The following is a 7781-nucleotide window of genomic DNA, read 5'->3' on the forward strand; positions in this document are numbered from 1 at the left end:
GATAGTTATGTTTAATCTGCTTTAAACATTACACTATATACACATATCTGTGTGCGTTTGCGCCTACATGCATTGACATGTCACGTGGTACCCCACAAATGTGTATTTTTATGTAATAGTTAAAAAAATTATTAATAAACCCAAACTATTGGCAATTGATCAGATTTTTCTTATGAATACACATAAGTATCAGCAATCATAAAATAATTTTCCAATACTTTATCTTTTATCTGTCTGAAAATAGATAAAAACCCTCAAGAGATTATTATTATATTGTTATTATATTTTAGTTGTTTATTGTGTAATTGTGTTGTTAAAATGGAATTCTTTGGTGAAAATGAAGAACTCTCAATTCTTCACTGGTAACGTATATTCACCCAGTCCAGTTTTAAGAAAAATCAAGAGAATACCCAGAGAAAAGAAAACAATTCTGAGACCTTCACTGATACTGAGTGGATTTGATAGGTTTTTGTAGCAGAACACAGTTACTACGTTTTGGTTTCAGAACTACTAGTACTAATAGCAAGATATTGTGAACATTAAGCCATAAAATGCATTCAAAGATCTTGACCATTATAGACTTTAGTGAAACAGCCAATTAATCAATAGTGTACAGTATGGGTACATATACATATATAAAGACTGGCATATACAAATACGTGTTATGCAAACAAAAGAGATCTTTTAAAGGAGATTGAAAGAGTGTTCTGCTATCATGTATTTGAGTTTTAAGCTTATTATTATCCTTACCAATAAAAATTAGGTAATTGTCACATACAACTAGTTTTCTCATTTTCCAAAAGTTACCATTCAATGGTGTCTGACAAAATGTTACAAAACCTACAAATAGCTGTTCTTAGTCTAAAGATGCCAAACAAAAAGCTGGAAATCTTGGTCAGACATTTAAATTTCTGAATGATCAGGTTTCTTATATGTGACCAATTTTGAAGTAGAGGTTCTTTTCTATGCCTAATTCAAATGTCTTTTACTTCTCTGTTTTCCACATTTCTATTAGCACACATTAGTTGTGCAATGTGGGATGTTTCATTGTGATTTTCCATAAATGCATATAATAATCTTTGGTCACATTCACCCCCTTTGTTGCTCCTTCTTATTCTTACTCTCACACTCTGTAAATTGGACTTCTTTATGATTATCAATAATTTTGCTTCTTTTCTATGTAGGTTCCAGGCAATTCTACCTATTTTATGATTGATTGTTATTGAAAATGCTGTCTTTTTCAATTACATTTCCTATATAGTTGCAATGTTGAGAGATAGTTAGTTTTACAGAGATTTTGGGATATATTTATCTAATATCTCGACACTGTAAAAATCTTGTTATTTGAGAATGTTCAGTTAATTTCCTTTAGTTTCATATATCTATGATCTAGATCTAATGATCTGTTAATATCTGTATCTATCTATGTATCTATCTCTCTATCTATCTGTCATCTATCTATCCATCTATCATCTTTCTACCTATCATTTCTGTCAAGGTAATTTACTATAATCCAAACAAATGTACAATTTCAAGAATGATTTTCTACTCTAGCTCTAATTTTTCTACACAGACTATGAGTGTTTTAGCAATTATATTCAATCATGAAATCTTAGGGTAATATTTTCACAGGATGGATTTCTTAAGACACTATTTCAAAGTAACATACATAGTACACATAGTTTATTTAAAGTGATCCCAGAAGCATAGTGAGTCACTGGAATGAGGTAGGTACTCAATGATATATTACAAATAGGTTATTACTCTTAACAAATGAACTTTAATTCCATGAACCTTTTGGAAAGATGTAAAATCACCTTAGAATGATCTCATCTTGAATCAAAGAATTTGGGATATCACCTACCTTCACCTCTCATCCCTCATTGTTTGCAGATTGCTCTTAATCACTTAGAGACTGCAAACACTCACAGTCATATGCTGTGCTTCATAGACTCAAGATTTGAGGTAGGAAGCTGCAATAATATATGTATGATTGCATTACACCTTTTGGAAATTCATATATACTCTGTTTATTTACTAATTCATTGACCCATGAAGGTAATTGAGGTTTTGAAAAAAAGTCCAATACAAGAGACATCACTTGCAAGTTCACTATGACATAGGTTATTCTGTTGCCAGAGTTCATAAACTTAATTTTTTTAACCTCTGATTCAAGAATTCCTATAATTTTGCACAGTACTTCTGCTGCTGTGGGTAGATTATCTAGAGTTTACCCTTTTATTTCAAAAGGAACTGCATGTTGAATGTGATTCTCTGTTTATGATCCCCCCATTCATGAAAGCATAGACGATCACATGGTCTATACTTATGGAGGGTAAATTCCATAATATATCATAGAGGGAATATTTTAATTTCTATTCCTTGGTACCAAAAAATCAATATTTAGCTAACATTAAAATACTGTGCCTATCTATTCACTCAATAGGTCTCAGGTTTTCCCCTCCTTAATATGTAGTCTTAGGAAATAACCTACAAAACATAAGGAATAAATAGAAATGCAGCAGCAGTACATGATATGTGAGTCTAAGATAACAATTTGTACAATTTAATTTTGAGCTTTCTAATTGCCTAAGCTATACACCAAATATACAATTTGTGTTGTATGATGAATCTATGTTAAGTCTTAGAAACATATAATCTAGTGCTTCAGAAAATTTATCTTATCTTTGGTGATCTAGTCATCTGATGTTTTAGGATGAAAGGCTAATGTCTGTTAGATTAATAAGCTGTCTTCAACTAATGGATAATTCTGTGTTTCACCCAAGATGGCATGTTTTAGAACCCCACAAGTTTATATTGGATGGCTAGAGATAATATAAGCACCCTTATCTTCCATAGCTATATCTAGTATCTGTGCATATGTGGCTCAAATAACAATGCAGTACCACTTAGTGCTGTAGCTTAAAACTACTTCAGCACTTTCTCTTGCTTTTGTTCCCATTCAAAGCTGTAAACCTGATTCTTGAATTATCAATATAAAAGAACGTTATAATGATCTCTATACTACCTGTGGACTCTAACACCCTTCTTACTTTATTGTCAGAAAGAGGAGAATTAACATTGCGATGAGAGTAATTAGTAAATGTGTGTCTATCTGTCCTAAATAAATGCAAACTGTTTCTGATCCTACTGGTGGATTAAAATTTATAAGAACACACTAATAGCCAAGTGTTAAAGGCTAAATGATCTGTTCTAGAAAGATAACACAACCATTAGGCAATGATTAGGGTCATCATATAGTTAAGGTTAGAAAAAAGTGTCATCTGGTATGCTCTATCTGGTTTTTCAGGGGTCAGAGTACTGAATTAAATGTTGTACCTACTTAATTATTCTACTGAATGTTTCTGTTGATGTATTCTTTGGATGGGGGGCTAGAGGCATCATGGATTCCCACTGAAACTTTGTATACTGAAATAAATCTTAAATCCACAGTTCAAGGAACAAAAGTGAGACTAAGGCGAGCTCTTCAGTATATTCATATTGACCATGGATTTAAATATCAAATAAATAGATTAGAACAGGTTCACAAACAAATACTGTGGGATGGACTTGGGCTGGTATTAAAATTATTACTCTACCCAGGAAGGGAAAGGGAAAAACAGATGAATGGGATTTAGATTTCTTGGTATCATTTCAGTGTCAGCTCAAACTTCACATCTAATTACCATAAAAATATGAGTATCTTTCCCACACTTCTGTGTCCCTTTGGAGAAATAAAACATTAATTGTATGGCAAATACTTTCTGTGGTCTTATTCAGTCGATCTTCAAGGGAGACCAGTCCCCATTAAGTGATGAGTTTTGCCTAAACCTAACATAGAACCATGCTCTTAAATTATTAGTGAGTATTACGTGATCTTTTCTAATTATATGAAGTTAAGACATTTTTCATGCCTCTTGAAACATCATGGTTTAGTTCAAATTGCCACAGGCACTTGTGAATTAGGTCTCTCTTAAGTTTTGTCCTTGTTATCCATTATATCTACTGTACTTCTCATAGTTAAGAGTTTCCACTTATTCCCAAATCTAATGAAAACCTGTAATTCCCTAAGACAGTAGGGGATCCCCTTTCAGAACATCACACCATAGATCCACTCTGACCTACAACAATCTTCCTGATTGGTGCTAGTGTTTCCAGGTATGTCATGCTATTTCATACCTTTCTTCTTTTGTACGCAATTTCCTCTGATTATTACATATGACGTGTAATTACTCATCCTTTGATCAATTTCTAATTATTTTTCATCCAAGCATCACTTCCTCTGAAAACCTTTGGGTTTTTTGACCCTGGGTACCTGATTAGTGACATATCCACCTAGGAGAGTAGACTGATCTACTCAACAACTTCTGATTGAATGTCAACCTCAGGGGGTGGGGGGAAGAGGGTGGGAGTGGGGTGGGGGGAGAGAAATAACCCAAACAATGTATACACATGTGAATAAATGAATAATAAAAACAGAAAATAAGAATAATAAAACAACTGGACACATTAAAAAAAAAGAAATGTCAACCTTATCAATAATTTTCTCTTCAGGGATAGCTAGAACTATGTTCGACTAAAATATGGGTGCTGTGGCATGGCCAAATTGACACATAAATCAACCATAATAGGTAAGAAAATGATGAATTCTGAAAACCTGTATTTCCAGGTTCAAAACACAGTTCTTTCACTCACTTTATGGCTATGGGAAACTTGCTTCACTTTCTTGAAATTCAGATGTATCAACTGTAAAATGAGAATAAAAATAGCATTTTTTTTCAGAATGCTATTTTGAAGACTCAAGTTAATGTGTTTTAACACAGTGTAGGTTCTCAGTAAATACTAAAAACCATAGATTTGATTATTAGTTTAGGAAAATATAGCTTTTATAAAACTTGCTTTTTGTACACTATATGTCATGTATTGATGTCAATGTTTTGATTATATGTTCAGTGTTTAAAATTCTTTGTGTTATGTGTAATAATATATCTGGGGAATTTTCAGATTATTCTTGAACAATTAACTCCATGTTCAGTTGTATCTATACAACTATTTTTATTCATGTTTTAAATTTATGCTTTTATTGGCAACCTCATAAACATTTTTTCATATTAATAGAACATATTGGTGAATTATATATTTTTATATTTAAGATTACTAACATAATTTTTATCAACTTACTTTTTAATTTATAATATGAACTCTTTAAATTTAGTGCTCAATTTTATTTGGGAGGAAAGAAGTATTTCAACATTTTAATTTTTATTATTCATATTAATACATTCTTATCTATTTTTTAATCTTGCTTTTCAAAAGAGTTTTTGCCTGATTGTATATTTAGCATAATTCTTTTCATTTTCAAGTAGTTATTGAATATAATGCTAGTTTACAAAACCTGTTTTGCTATATAAATGTCTCACTTTTGTTACATTAACATTGATTATTACTTTAATTTGCATTTAGAAAAAGTCATTGAAAAGCATATATTCTCAGTGCCTAGAGATTGCAAGATTATTATCCATTTTTAGTGTTTCCTTGTCAGAAAATGCAGATATTGTTTTGCACAAACACCCTTCAGATGCATGCAATACTTGTTAATTTCTAGGGTGTGAAAAGGTTCATTCTGACCATATTTAATAGTTTTTACTAGGTTTCTTGTTGTTAAGGAGGATATTTTCATAGTCTTTTCCCTATCATTTTCACTGGTGTGGCTCTTTTTTGTTTTATCTACGTTTCGTTCTTTTTCATATTTTCTTTTGTTTTACAAATAGCATTGATTTTTCTTAATTTCTTTCATTTATTAAAATTTTAATTGGTAAATATTATCTGTGCATATTTATGGGATGGGAGTACAATAATTCAATACATGTATGCAATGTCTAGTGACCAACTCAGAGTAATTACTGTTTCCATGTCTTCAGACATTTAATGATTCTGTGTGTTGGGAAGCTTCAGGCTCTTCTCTTCTAATTACTTAGAAATATGTAACAAATCGTTGCAGGCCAAAGTAACCCCACTGTGCTGCAGAACTCTAAAATTATTTCTTCCAATCTTAAAACATGTTTTTCTTGCCTTTGACTTTTGAGAGTTTTTAATATACTCTTCTTTCAACTCCTTTTTAGACTTGTTGCTTGCAAATGAAACCTGTTCTATTTTACTTTTCATTTTCTGGGACATTGTTCATGTCTAATACTGGCAATTTTTGTGATCTCTCTTGCTGTATATCATTTTTTAATCTTTTTAAATTGATTTTAGTGTCTTCTATGTTTTCTCTATTTTTTCAGTTTGATATTTCATCATTTTGTTCTCTTTTCTGAGTTATTTGCTCATTCAATTGACTTAATTTCTAGAGCCTCATGTAACATTAAAAGATAAATAGTTATGGTTCCCTTTCTCTCTCTTTATCTATCTATCTATCTATCTATCTATCTATCTATCTATCTATTTATCTCTATCCATCACTCTATCTATATTTATTCTTTAACTTTAGTACTTTAGGAAATAGAATACATTATGGAAGACAGGATTTGGATTTGGACATACCTTATTTCTCTTATTAAACATTAACATAAAAGACCATCAAAATTAACCTTCCCTTAATGTATTTACTTTTCATAAATACCTTAAATAATATGGAAACAATATCTTAGAAGAAGAATAAGTTATTTATATCTTTTAAATGGAATGGTGGTTCTGATTAATGCATTGTAAATTTCAAAATTGCCACAAAGGAATATTCTAAATGATCTTATTACAATGAATAACGTGCATGTATGGTGACAGCTGTGTTAACTATCTTGTTTTAATCAATATGCAATGCATGCCTGTATCACAATATCACCAAATTATACAAAAATATTTGCCCCTTTTTTTCTTTCACTTTTGTTTGTGGCACTCAGGGCCTCACGCTTGCTAGGCAGGCACTCTTACCACTAAAGCCAGTCTGCCAGCCCTGTCATTTTTTAAAAAAGAAACTTCATTTCACATTTTGACAAGAATTTCCTAACCTTGAATGCATATTAGCATTATGTGAAGAGATTTGATAATTTGGGGGCCAAAAGTATCAAAAAGATTAGTGTATTCAGGATGTTTGTGAGATGAAAATATTATCATTAAAAGCCTCCAGATGATCTCAGTATTCAGCAAATTTTACAATATAGGCTCTATACAACCCAAAGAGATAAGCACATATGTATATTCATGAAGCAATTCAGATTTTAATGATTATTTGATACTAAAGCTAGAAGTAAATTAAATGTAGTTATGTGTCATCAATTAATTTTTGTTCCTTCTTGGTTTTACTATATGAATCACTCCTTGACTTTAGTGAGAGCTCATTATTTACATGCAATACAATGGCATGGCTAATGGTCTTGTGCAAATAACTTGCTGTGATAAATTCTAACTTAGGATACATACAAAATAGGATTTATTTCCATGCATCTAATTTTGTCCTGAAGATAAGATGTAAAGAAGAGGGAGAATAAGGAAGACAATAAGTATAATTAGTAGACAATGATTGTATTGTGTTGTTATAATGAATAAAGATAACCAAGGAATAAAGAATTAAGTCTAAATAAAGATAAAAGAAATGTTACTATTTTGGAAGAATATGCTATACTGAATTCTTTCCTCTTTCTTATATGAGAGAAAAGAAAAGGAGAAGAAATATTTGACTCAATGTAACTTAAAAAATAACCCAAGCCAATTTAGAGATGTTCTCAGATTAACATTTTACAGTCAGTTACACCATACTTTCTTTGGCTTTTTTAAAAATTAGG

Source organism: Castor canadensis, chromosome 1 (assembly GCF_047511655.1).
Source record: "Castor canadensis chromosome 1, mCasCan1.hap1v2, whole genome shotgun sequence".
Lineage (NCBI taxonomy): Eukaryota > Metazoa > Chordata > Mammalia > Rodentia > Castoridae > Castor > Castor canadensis.